Source organism: Halichoeres trimaculatus, unplaced genomic scaffold (genome assembly GCF_033239565.1).
Source record: "Halichoeres trimaculatus isolate MK-OKI-2021-1 unplaced genomic scaffold, fHalTri1.1 fHalTri1_scaffold_10, whole genome shotgun sequence".
In the NCBI taxonomy this organism is placed as follows: domain Eukaryota; kingdom Metazoa; phylum Chordata; class Actinopteri; order Labriformes; family Labridae; genus Halichoeres; species Halichoeres trimaculatus.
The window spans coordinates 10,870,781-10,884,093 of record NW_027437187.1 but is presented as its reverse complement, the minus strand read 5'-3'; the positions used below and the strand labels follow the sequence as shown (position 1 = coordinate 10,884,093).

General features: G+C 40.2%; 1 protein-coding gene across 1 annotated transcript in view; it reads left to right on the top strand.

The window, feature by feature from the left end:
- Window positions 1–3,039: 3,039 nt before the first annotated feature.
- Window positions 3,040–13,313, top strand: part of tead1a (TEA domain family member 1a) — a 53,345-nt gene continuing 43,071 nt past the window's right edge. Inside the window, exon 1 of the mRNA XM_074677078.1 lies at window positions 3,040–3,218. The gene's annotated coding sequence lies outside the window, so the exon portion shown is untranslated. The remainder of the gene's footprint in view (window positions 3,219–13,313) is intronic.

The following is a 13,313-nucleotide window of genomic DNA, read 5'->3' as shown; positions in this document are numbered from 1 at the left end:
GTGGGCCTGTCAGAAAGTGGGTTGCCCCTCTATCTTCATTTTCCTCTGTCAGCTGACGTACATGAGAAGCTTAAATATGAATCTATTTGTGTACACAGATAGAAGCACAGATTAGAGGTCTCCAGTTAAAGATGGCTGTCTTAATTAAAGACTGCTGGTCAAATCTGATGCTCAGTAGAATTATTTTTACCACCTTAAAAAGAGTTTCTAGGGAGGGACGACTCTACTAAATTTAATGGCTGTGCTACTCTGAAAAGATGCTCATCTTTGTGAGACACAAAAAAGTGATATGTGTATGTATTTCAGAACAAACTAGCTGAAAAAAAAAAGAAAAAAAAAAGAAAAAAAAAGTGTTTAACAGTGTTAAAAATCGCAGAGATAATATTTTTTAATGCAATGTGATGGAAAATATAGAAGTAATCGCACTGGCTCTTTATAAAATATGTTTGGTACCAATCTCCCCGACACTGCTCAGAGTTTGATATGCCCTCAGAGAGCTTTTACATTTTACCTGTCACTCAGAGCTTTAGTCAGACTGTTAAAAAGAAGTTATGTGTGCTGCAAAAACTTAAATCTAGGTTGAGTTAATATCTTACATAAAGTAAAAAAGTGCATGACAAGACTTAAGGTGTGCCAAATTCACCTAAAAAGTCCAGAAAGATGTCTTATTTTGAGATATTAAAAGACAAAATGAGGCCTGGATTGTTCAGTAAAGAGTAAATTAATCTGCCAACAAGATAAGAAAAATACACTTGTCGAGTTTCACGGAAAAAAAAGACAAAAAACAATTTCTTCGTTCAAAAAAACTTAACAAGTAAATTATTCTAACCTTATTTCTAACCTTTTTAAAAAACAACTCAGACATCATTTTTTTCTTTTAACATCTTAAAATTAGACATTTTCTGGACTTGTCAGGTGAATGTGGCTCATAATGTTGTCCAATAAGACAGCTTTTCTTAAAATTAAAACATAAACACTTAAGACGAACACTCAATAAACTGCTTTGAGTTCTTTTTTTTTCAGTTTGCCGCTGAAATGGACAGAGAAATAGTCCAGAGAGAGCAGGAGTGTTTTGTGTCTGGTAGTTGACACACTTCAATTGGGCGCTTTAATGTGTTGCATGATAAGGATTGGATCTCGTATTGAGACGGTTTCAAGCAATAAATCAAAGAACTCCAGTTTTTTTTTTCTTTTGCTTAAAAGGCAGTGAATAGATAGTGAGTGTTTCTCTTTTGACATACTAATATTGAGAAAAAAAATATGATGAATATGATTTAAGCAGTCTACTACACTTAAAAATTAAATGTAAAATGATTTTAAATCAACTGACCCTAAGATAGAGGAAAAAACATTGGTGTCTACAGCATCCTGACTGGCTCAGTGCCACAAAACCATCTGATTAAGTTTAGGAATTAAATGTTTTAAATATACTTTGAGGTGATATTTCATAACAAATCAGTTATGTCATCAGTAAACTTGCATAAGTTCTAGGAGGGTGAAATATTTAATACTTGTCATGCTTTTGTGGCTACACCTTTTCTTAATTTAATGGGAATGATCCTTTAATTGGTTAAAAATGTTAGAAATGCCATATAAAATACCACAACACCAACAGAAATGTACATTTAAACATACATCCAACATTTTGTTTTAACAAGTTAAAAGCAGATTTTTATACCAAACCTTATTGTCAGTGTCCAAACGGAGAAATCCAAGAAATCTCTGCACTTCCTAAAGAAAGCATCTAGCTTCCAGAGAACAAGTCAAGACGTTTAATCATAAAATGTTGAGAAGGTTTAGAGCTGAGGTAGACGTGAGGTCAGACAGTTGACCTCTGAATGATTAACTGGACTGATCTGTGTTTACATTTCTCCGAGAATAATGAGGACATGCCTCACACATATGTTCCACACACGGACATGTTTCTTCCCCCATGTGTGACAGCTATGTGTCGCTCTGTTTGTATGCATCTGTAACTATTTTTTACACACACACAAACACCGACACGCTGCCATGTGGAATGTACGTCTGCAGGCTGGCTGGCCCTGCTGGCTGTGGTGTCGGGTTGCAGTAGGTGTTCCAGGCTATGACCCTGGCATATCTGTGTTTGTTTTATGTCGCAGCCCCTCCCTCTGGGGAGATGACAGTCCAGCAGTGCCTGAGGGGGATGAAACCTGAGATAGGCAGAGCTTGGTAGTAAACAACAACTCTTTTATGAGGGAGAGGTGGCTGCCTGCTGCATTCAGAGTTCAGAGAGAAAGGCAGAGACAAAGATTCTGGGGTGTTTGCTTAATGTGTTGGTACCCAGAAGCCCCCAGGGGTCCCTTGGGACTGTGAGGGAAGAGTAGAGCGAAATAACTGACATATCAACACAGGTTTACTTATATAATATAAGTCAAGGATAAATGCTAGTTATCTTAAAACAGTGCAGCTCTGTCTCCACATTTATCAGTAAGTGGATGGTGTAAGATTAAAGGCCTGTGTGAGATGAAGAGTCAGAAAATTTACTTTTTGATCCAGCTACACAAACTCTGCTGTCACTAAGTTATCACTAGTAACCATTTTTATCTATTTTATATTTTTTAAGTCTTGTTCTCACATGTGTTAAAGGAAGCCTTTAAATGTTTTCATAAAAAAACACCTCTGTGTTTGTTTTGTAATAGCTCACTTTGATTAAACTACAGGGTAAAAGTTTGACCCTCTGCTCTTTCACTGATGTTGTCACTGTATGTTTATTGTCTGATGAGTTGTCAGCTGCTGCTACATGCTGAGCAGCCCGTGGTTAAATCTCGGCCCATTCTCCTTGACCACTGAATAGAGTTTAGGCGCTCCACTCTTTTCTTTTGTTGTTGAACGCAGCCTTTACAGTCCGGCCCCTTCCCCTTCCCCCTCGCGCTCTCTTTTTTTTTTTTTTTTTTTTCACCCATCCTCCCATCTCTCACTCACTCCACTTCATCCATCCAGGGTGACGCCAGCCCCTCTTACCCCGCCCCGTTCAACTCAGTCCACTGCGTTCATTTCATTCCTGCTCCCATTCCGCGCATATTTCGCATCCTTGGAGAGACGCTGCGCATTTTACGCACTCAGCGCTTCCGATCGTTCTCTGAACCAAAACCGAGAGAAGACTCTGGAGTTAATGGGCCGCTTCCTGATGCTGTGGCGACTCCGATCCGTGGAAAAGTGTGGACATTAATCCAAAAAGCGGCGTTTGAATCGAGGTAAGTTCCCAAGGAGGAGTCCCCCCCCCTCCACCAGCCTGTAGCCTGAGCGTGTGAAAGCCCCCGGACGTTTCGCTTGTTTCTCAAACCCTGAAGTGACCACTTAAAGTGAAATTACAAGAATTTTAGCGAAATCGCTATTAAGATCGATTCACCCAGAGCCCGTGTTGATGTGTAAAAGTCTTACAAGCTTATCAGTGCTCGGCTCTGTGAGCTTTAAAGCGAGGGATGTGGCTTTCACTTCAGTTTGTCCTCTTTTCTTCCGACACCAAACAAATCTGCTTTTCAATCACAGCCGTCTCTTAGATTTGAAAACAGACACTGTCACATTTCCATATCGTAGTCCGGCTCCTGGATTGACTCCGGTGCGACGCGAAGAGAATGAAAACATTTTCGCCGCTGCGCTGAGGCAGCTTAACAAAGCTGGGAGTGAATGGGAGACTTGTTGCATCGGCGGGGTTTTCTCTTTTCCTCCACTGGCAGGCCTGAGTCACAGGAACAGGCCATCGGTTGATAACATGCTCACAGCCTGTGTTTACCCAGCGGACCGAGCACATCTCTGTAAATGCTCAATGAAAACACGAGCGAACAGGCTGCTGGTGGATTCATGAAGGCGTTTATTCATCCGCTCTGCCTTTGAGAAGATGACACATATTGACATGGATCTATAACTCACATTGATAACCAGAGTTTTTCACCTTCACCGGGCGAACCACAGGAAATATAGCTGTGAATGATTTAATTATAAGGATCTGGATTGCTTTCTTAGTGATGACTGAAGCCAGGTCAAACACCGTTTCATTCCCAAAGACTCACATCTATTAGCCTTTTATGTTTGAATGTAGAGGGCTCCTGGTGGCTTGTGGTGGTTTTGATAGAGACCTCATAGTTTTAGATCCACTTAAGTGGCCCTAACCGGCCTGTTACATCCCTTCATGGGCTTCTACTTTGTGTATTTCCTTTTAATTATTGATTAAAGGACTGCTCTTATCCTTTATAGTAAGACATCTGTGGTAATGCAGGCCAAACCACGATGTAATTATTGAAGATTACACAGAAGCTGCATTACTACTGTAACAGTAATCCATCTGTCAGAGGAGGGGGGCGCGGGGTCCTAAAGGGTCATCTTGAGTATTTTTTTATCAAGACAGAAACACTAAAGCTTGTTTGTTATTTTTTTTAGAGCTTGATTTGGACGGCCTTAAAAATCCTGATTTGTGCGTCTGTCCAAAAAATAAAATACTAAAAATTTTCTCTAATAGGAAGAGAAAACATTTAAATTTTTAAAAAATGTACATGTGATGTCAGAAATATCCATGTTTTGCTTTATTTGATGCACCCAGTGACATTTGAAATATTGATAAATAACGTAAAGTGACCCCATTAATGCAGAACCAAAATCAGAGACGCTCTTTAAGGAGTGAGCAGAGCTACACGAGACAGATTACACTCATAAATATTTTATAGTTTCTTTTCCTTCCCGACAGATAAATGATAAATTGCACGGCTCTGAAAGTGTAACATGGGAAGTGTAAATGTGTGTATAAGAGTGTGTGTGTGTGTGTGTCATTGTGTTGCTGTGTCTAAGCCTGTGCGTGTACAAAGCCCAGTCACCCTGGGCAAACAGCCTCCCGTTGTCCCTCCACTTTCCTCCCTTCACTGCCCCCATGTCTCTGCCTCTCCAGTCCGTTGACATCTGTTTTAGTGCTTCATGCACCTGTAGAGGCTAGGGAAGTGTGTGTGTGTGTGTGTGTGTGTGTGTGTGTGTGTGTGTGTGTGTGTGTGTGTGTGTGTGTGTGTGTGTGTGTGTGTTTGGGTGGGGGACTGAAGGGAGGCGCTGAATGCAAATCCAGGCATTTGTTCTGAGCCGAGCAACTCAGACTGACTAACGACCATTTAGAGTGTGTGTGTGTGTGTGTGTGTGTGTGTGTGTGTGTGTGTGTGTGTGTCCACATTTGTGTGTACATGTTTGCCTCTTGCTGTCCAGGCCAGGCAGGCCTATTGTTGCAGCAGCAACAGGCGTCGGTGGATGAGGACGCACCATATGGCCTCTGTGTGCTTTAGTCACAACTGCTGTGTGTGTGCACGTGTTTGTGTGTATGTGTGTTTTTGCACTTCACCAATGCTGTAACAATATGGCAGAGCTTTGAGTGGAAGGCTGTTCGCTGCCTTTCTCCTTGTTGTTTCATCTGTCGTTTCATTTCTAGACAGCAGGATGAAATCCGGCACACAGATTTTGATGGAGTCCGGATTAGGAGGAGTTATGACGTCTTCTGGTGTCCAGATGTAGTCCCACTTCTCTATATTAACTCCTTTATCTTAGTTATTTAAGCAGACTGTAACTTTTTGCTTTGCCACATTGTCTGTGTAAATGAATCAACAGGTGGGGCTGTTAATCCAGCTGTGAAAACACAACTATCTGATGGAGTTACTGAGGTGTGATTGTAGATTTGCTTCTTTTATTCAAACAGATTTCCTATTTTTTGAAATGTCACAGTTTCATGCAGTATGGTTTCTTAATTTCCGTTTTTCAAGCACCTTTTGTATCCGGTAACATTTTTGTTCACAGCTCTTGTCATTTTCTACATGAGTGTATTTGTTATGGAGCAGGATGAATAACAGGGGGAAAAACTCAGCCGTGGAAATAAAGGAAGCTTGAAGCGGTATGTAATGAAATTTAGGCCGCTGAGCTGGTTTATTAAAGCAACAATGCTGAGTGTGTGGGGGTGAGTGGGAGAGTTAGAAGGGGGTAAGGTGGGGAAGGGAGGGTGGGGTGTGGGGTGAGGTGAGGTGGGGGGGCAGGCTTTTGTTTAGGAGACGGGGGAACAATAGGCATCCTCCTGGGTGGGGTGGGGTAGGGGAAGCTGGTTTCTGGCTGCAGGAGGCCGCGGTGCCTGTACTGGCTTGTCTGACTGCCTGCCCGGACTCCCCTTTTCTTCCCCCTTATTGGTCTGTGTCCCTCTCATGTCCGCACCGCTGCAAATAAACCCCATAATGTGTCTTTTCTCTCATTCACTGTGCCTGAATCCTACAGCTCAGATAGGTTCTTGTGAATGTATGGGAGAGGATGATGTTGGCATTACCATACAGGTGTTCTCCACCTTTTTCTTTTTGATTCATCACATTTTTTTTGTCTTTCTGAGTGAATCAAAGTTCTTTATTGAACATGAGGTGAAAAGATGTGTCTTGGAGTGTTGAAATAAAAAAGAATTTAAAAAAAAACTCTGTAGTAGAGAAAAAAGGTGTTTAAGTTATTACATTTATTTTATTTGCTGTTGAAATGAAAGAAAAATCTATAGTGTGGCAAACATCTGGCTTGTGGGCCAAAACTGACCCATCAGGGAGAGTCCAATCTGGCTGCAGGATGACTTTGCAAAGTGAAGAAATGACAGAGAAAAGCAGCTAGTGAAAAAAAACAAACTTTCAATTCATGCACTACTATGACTTTCATCTACCTTATATGAATAAGTTGTATACATTTCTAAGGCAGGGAGAAAATTAAGTCGTCTTCCTTTATAGTTCCCACTCGAGTTTGTGTGGTGTGGTGTGTCAGTTCAGGTGGGCAGGATCAAGGTTATAATAGTTAACTAAAACAAAACTAAAAACAAAAACTAAAATTTAAAATACATTGCAGTTACCTCGAACCAATAAAAACTAGTAAAGCTAACTGAAACTAACCAAAATGATAGACAGAATTCCCTTAGTTATAGTTTCTGACAATATTAATAGCCTTTAGGTTTTAAATTAATCTGACACATTTTCCCAACCAATTTTACGACAGTTTTAGGCAGTTGTCAGTGCCCTACAGCACCATCATAGCGGCGTATAGGGATGAGCTTGTTTACTGCACTGACTGGCTGTGAGCTGTGCTGCAACAAAACAAAGTGGAGCAATGAATCAGAGCTTCTGTAGTAGTTTAATTTCATGTGAGTCTGACTTTAATTGTATTTGAGGCTGCCTTTATTGTTACAGAGTCCAAGTTTCTAATTATTTAAGCTCATATTATATTGTTTTATATAATTTATGTTTTTATTATTTTCATGTAATTTATGTTAACATTATTTTTACTTCATTTTTGTTTATATTTTTTATATTAAGTTAACATCATTTTCTTGTGTTTCAGGCAGCAGCCAATAGTTCAGTGTCAGCATCAAATGAGCTGTGACATTATGTTGGACTTAAAAATAAACAGTATTGCAAAATATTTGCTCTGACCTTTTTGAATCCTGCACCTGGTTAATAAGGTATGAAAAACTAAACTAAAACTAAACTAAAACTAAACTAAAACCAAGCCTTGATGCAAAAATCAAAACTAAATAAAAACTAGAATTCCCACTCTAAAAGAAATTAAAACTCAACTGTAATGGAAAGCAAAATTCAGAGCTAACTGAAACTTAAGTATGATGACAAATCCAAACCTATTATAACCTTGGTCAGGATTAGACAGATGTGTACACAGTTGTGGAAATAAATGTAAAGTCAAATTTTTTGGTAGTTTTGATCATGAAGTGAAATTTCTTATTGTTCATTTTTAGAGACCTGTGGCTACATGTTAAGACTGAGGCAGAGTATGAACATGTTTATCTAAATCAAACGGACAGTTTTGGACTTGTTGGTCTTTCACTTGTCCAGCTCGTTTCATAGATCAATTCGTTCTGAGCTGAACTAAACAGAGTTGGACACCCCTGCTACAAAAAAAGGTTTTCTAAAACTGCTTAGCTAAACAGTTTTTTTTAAATTATGTTTCTGCCGTATGTTTCCACTGATCTCACGTTTTCATGGTTTTAGCACAAAGTGGATAAACACAGGAGAGAAACCAGCCCTTTATGGGAAATCTGAAACCTTAGGTTTCCTGTCCCAAGCAGGAAGCTGGCTGGAAGTCTAGATTTCAACTACTTCTTGCTTGCTTTTCCGGTTGGAGGATTTGGCATGATAAACACTCACAGTGGAGCAGGAGAACAGCTCCCTCTGCTCTCTGATACCTTCACAGTGGAGACGTATCTCTCCGTTGTTTGCTCACAACATCGGTTATAGTCTCCATGGATGGTCGCTGTGATCCTCTGTGCTTCTCTAGAAACATTTCTACACTCAGAGGAGAGGGATGCATGTCTCAGGATGACTTCTAGAGTTAGATCAAGAAAGTTGACATGCAAGTTAAAATTTTAGACAGCTCCATTTTTGTGTGACAGTTTTTAAATGTAAAGCCAAACTTAAATTTCACCTGTCTCCATTTTTTCTTACTGTAGATGAAAGAGTGCTTTGAGTCTGTCTGTATTGAAAGTTGAGGTTTTAATTTAAAAAAGCAGCTAACAGCATTTGATGTTGAGCGCATGAGTCTTATCTCCGACCCAGTTCTTAAAAATGTAGCTTTGTTGAGTCAGAGACTTAGGAATGTTCATTTTTCCAACAATACTTTCTTTAAAACACTGTTAGACTGATTCTTCATGTTTAAGGGTTATGATTATTTCACAGATACAGTGCTTACCACCTGTCATACAAATGAGGAAACCACAAAGAGTCATGACATGTTTTAACTCTGACTCTTTGGTTTTCAGAGGTTATGCTTACTTCACCATTTAGACCAGGGGAGGGGAGTTTCAGACAGATTTTATGTTTTTCATTCCCAAACTGAGCCAGAAAACTAGAATTCTCTTAGAAGAAAAAAAAAACCTAATTAAAAATAATAAACAAAAAGCAAAACATGTTTTTTTCTGTTCTGGAATATGAGTCAATAACTGTAATTTGTCAATCAAAAAGTAACAATGTGCTTTCCTTTGTTTTTGTAAAACAGTACATTTCAGAATACATGGATAACAATTGAAATTATATTTTGGAATTGAAAATATGATTTGATTAAAAGCTTGCTCTGGGTTTTGGCCGAATAAATTTGTTAAGCACTAAATGCACAGGAGCAACAGTACCTCTAGTTGAGCATAGACTGCAAAGTGTGACCTTTAGATTTGATGATGAACAGTAGTTTGATCACAGATCATCACCTCATTACAAACCCAGACACACTCTCAGGTCTTCATCCTTCCTCAGCCTCAGCATCCCCCCTCAGCCCACTTGACCACTATGGGGTCCAGAGCCTTCAGTCGCTCTGCTCCCCCTCTCTAGAAACTCCCTCACACTGGACATCCGTGACATTTACTCACTGACTGTTTTCAAATCCCGCCTCAAAACCATCTATTCTACCTCGCCTACTCACTCTGACTGTCTGAGTTTTTTATACTTATACACTTTTGTTGAAGTGTTTTCAAACTACATTTTGTACGGCGTTCTTGGTTTGTATTATTATTACCATTATTTTCAGCATGAGAACCAATTTCCATTGAAACACTTGTGATTGAGCTGCAGAGTAGATCTGTTGTAACCAGCCTCTTTGTGTAGCTGGTGATCATTCTGATGAAGAGTTTGTTTCTGTATTTTGAGACATTTTTCTCTACATGACTTTATATTAAAACTGGTTCTCTCAATCATACACATTCTTCTTCTTTGGCAGCTTTTTATCAATGTCAAGGATGATTCCCTCAGAACGTTAGAAAAGTCAATAATGGCATGTCTGAAAATAAACCTGACAGGGTACAGGGCTCTCTTTGTTAGTCAAATGCTATATGGGAAAGCACAATAAGGCGTGATATAAGATACTTTTTACAATCTGCTGGTTTTTAACGTATGGAGCAAATTCAAAAGCAGTGATCTGAAGTCAGTGTGACTTTTTGTAACGTCTGAATTTTGAAGATTTGTATGATTAGTCAACATACATTAGGTGTGAAAACAGCCAATCTTAAAAAAAGTAGCCTCACAGAGTTTGGTGTATTCAGACCTCAGACATTCTGACCTTGTGTTTCTGCCAGCGGTCAAATCTGTCTTGAGGTTTAAGCCTGAACATATTCAGTTCATTTGGAAATCTGGACAATTGTCATATTTTTTTATACTTTTCAAATTTAGACTTTTTTTTATTTTAATAACAGTGTGTAGTAGTACTGCCACCTGAAGAGAACAGATCAGTCATGTTTTCAGCCAAAGGCTGCTGTGAGCAGAAAAAGAGTGCAGCTGCAGCGGTGGTCAGGTTACACAGAGAAACAGTGAGGACGGAGTGTGATGATAATGAAAAGAAAGCAGCGAATCAGAGAAAAGAGATGATCCTCTGATTGTTTCACAGTGTTATCCTCAGCAGATCTTATAAACACAGAAAAGTGCAGATTTATTGCTTACACACTTCTGCTTACTCTCCACCACGCAGCCGACTGTTCTCTTTCACATGTCAGCAAATACTAACCTCTGGTCGAACCCTGTTTGCTGCTCATAGAGATGAACACGTTATGTTTGTGCCTGTTGCAGACACTCTGATAGTGGAGGTGAGATACAGAGATGTTACCTGGATCCTTCGTGTGTATCAGTCCCATCCTGCAGACACACTCTCTGCAGATACAAATGGAGCGGCTGTGGCTCGAGGATTGAATTGGTCGTCTCTCTTGGTGGTTTATTCCCAGCTTTTGGCGGCCACATGCTGAAGAGTCCTTGTGCAAGACACTGAAACCTGCATTGTGAATGCACGTGAATGGGGCTAGTTAATACTTGTGGGCTCTGTATTCTAACCTGTGAATGGGTGATGTGATGAATAGAGGAACAGTGCTCTGAGTGGTCAGAATACCCAAAAAGCTCTGCACATGTAGTCCATTTAATATTTAACACACTTAATACTGTGCATATTTAGAGGACATATTCGAGTGTACATCATTTTTGGAGTAATCTTATTCAGTTTTTCTTCACATTTGTTCAGTGAACCTTCAACTCAAATACTGTAACACTATTCCATGAAGATGATTTATTTATTTTTTTTAAATTTTGGCTGAAGTATTGAACCTGGTGTTAAATGGAGTGATAGAGCTCAGGCTAAAACACGGGTTAAGCTGTTTGTGATGATGAGTGTTACAGTCCTCATGCACAGCAGTTATGCTGGGATTCACTAATGCTACAAGTTACAAACAAGTTACAGTACCTCGTCACTTTGCATCCTGTGAAAATTTGTCTTGAACAAAGAAAAGTTGTGTTAAAAAGAAGATCTGCTCTCCCTCTGCTTCAGACCCATGCCTTGGTAATGCTGCGTTCCATTTGTGTTGGGAACTGGGAAGTCGGGAGTGGGAGTGATGTAATCTCCGAGTTCAGCGTTCCAGTTGCCAAATCGGAAAAACTTGCCTTAACAGCAGTATTTCTGAATAGAAACATTGAATAATTCTATGTATGTGTCTGATTATTGCGACAAACACTAGTCAAAAATTCTAAAATAAAAAGAATATAACATGAGCTTAACTACTGTTTACCCCATAGACCAGGGGTGGCCAACCAGTCAGAGACCAAGAGCCACAAAAATGACCGTGGTACTACAGAGAGCCACATCACGTACGTGGTCTTACAAATACACTTCCTGTCACACATAAACAAAATGTCACAAAATTAAGCAAGATTTATTGTGTTTGTGTGTTTAAATTCATACTAGAGAAGAGAAACTGAAACTTAAGTATCAATGTGTACACCCAAATATTGGTCAACACTGATCCCAACGTTGGCATCAGTTTATTAATATTATAGATTGATCAGCACACCACGACTCATAACAATATTTATACATTTTTATGAATGGATTGAAGAGCCGCACACCAAAAGGCAAAGAGCCACATGTGGCTCGCGAGCCACAGGTTGGCCACCCCTGCTATAGACTGTATAAAACATGGACGTAGTTTCCATGACGTCACTCGTCTGTTCCTGAAACCATGAAATGAAGCCAATCCACGGACGCAGCCACCTCCGCTATGACCCCGGCTGTGAGTTTTTCTTCGAGCAGCTACAAGGTGCCCGGCAGTCACATGACCCGAGCAGTGCCTATGATTGGACAATCAAACAATCCTAAAAACTTCTAAACCGCAGTGGTAGAAAAAAATTCACTCACCATACAGTGCGTGCCAATAGGGAACCCAAGCTGTTTTTTTAAACCAGGCTGTAAAAATGTTTTCTAATACTGTAAAAGTCTGTTTTTATGGCTGGGTTTGTACGTGACTACTGGTCTTTCTGCAGCCAGCTTCAGGCCGGTTCTTGACGAACAGTTACCTTTAGCACTACCACATAGACTTCAATTTTACTAACCAGATGTTGCCCCTTGGTTTACTTTTGAACTCAGAAATTCCTACTGGGAATTCAGGGGTGGTGTGGGTGCTACAACTTACAAGTCAGAAATTACGACCCCTGGGGCGTCCAGCTGGGTGTTCCTACTCAGAATTTCATAATTCTGACTTCTGAGTACAAATGGAACGCACCATAAGAGACATCTTTACAACAGTGGGTGATGGTGCTCATGGGAAATGGAGTCTTTAACTTAAAAACACAATCGATTCTGGCTAAACTTGTCGCTGCCATCAACACCAAACAGATAGTCCACCCGGTGCCTTAAGGTATCTGTTGTTTTGTCAGAATTTACATGTAAGGCTTGTACTGCATTACCTACACCTTGTTTTTGCTTTTAGAGCTTAATAAGGAGAACATTTTTGAAGGCATGCAAAGTGAGGTGCCCAGACTGTGAAAAAGCCCCATGTCCTTAGATAACTCACGACAAGCTATAACACACTTACAGGTTGCAAAGCCACACTCCGTACAAGTACCAGTTTGCTTAGGCATACCCAAGTTTTAATGAACCCCAGACAGAAAATCCTGTTTGAGGGTTAATTTATTTTGTGTGTTTGTACAAGCGGAGATGACAGCAAAGCCTCTGTTAGCTGTGGAGGATGTGATTGTGGCGGAGATGAATAAATGGGTTTTGCTTTACTCTTTCCCGCTTATGCAGCCATACATTGTCTTTCACTGGGTGTAAGATGAGTCTTATACATCCCGCACACTCACACTGACACACACACACACACACACACACACACACACACACACACACACACACACACACACACACACACACACACACACACACACACACACACACACACACACACACACACAACACAAAGGCAGCCTCTTTCTCAGCACACAGCTCCCAGGCTCACACTTATTAAATGGTGTTGGTATTGCTGCAACCTCCCCAGGCCT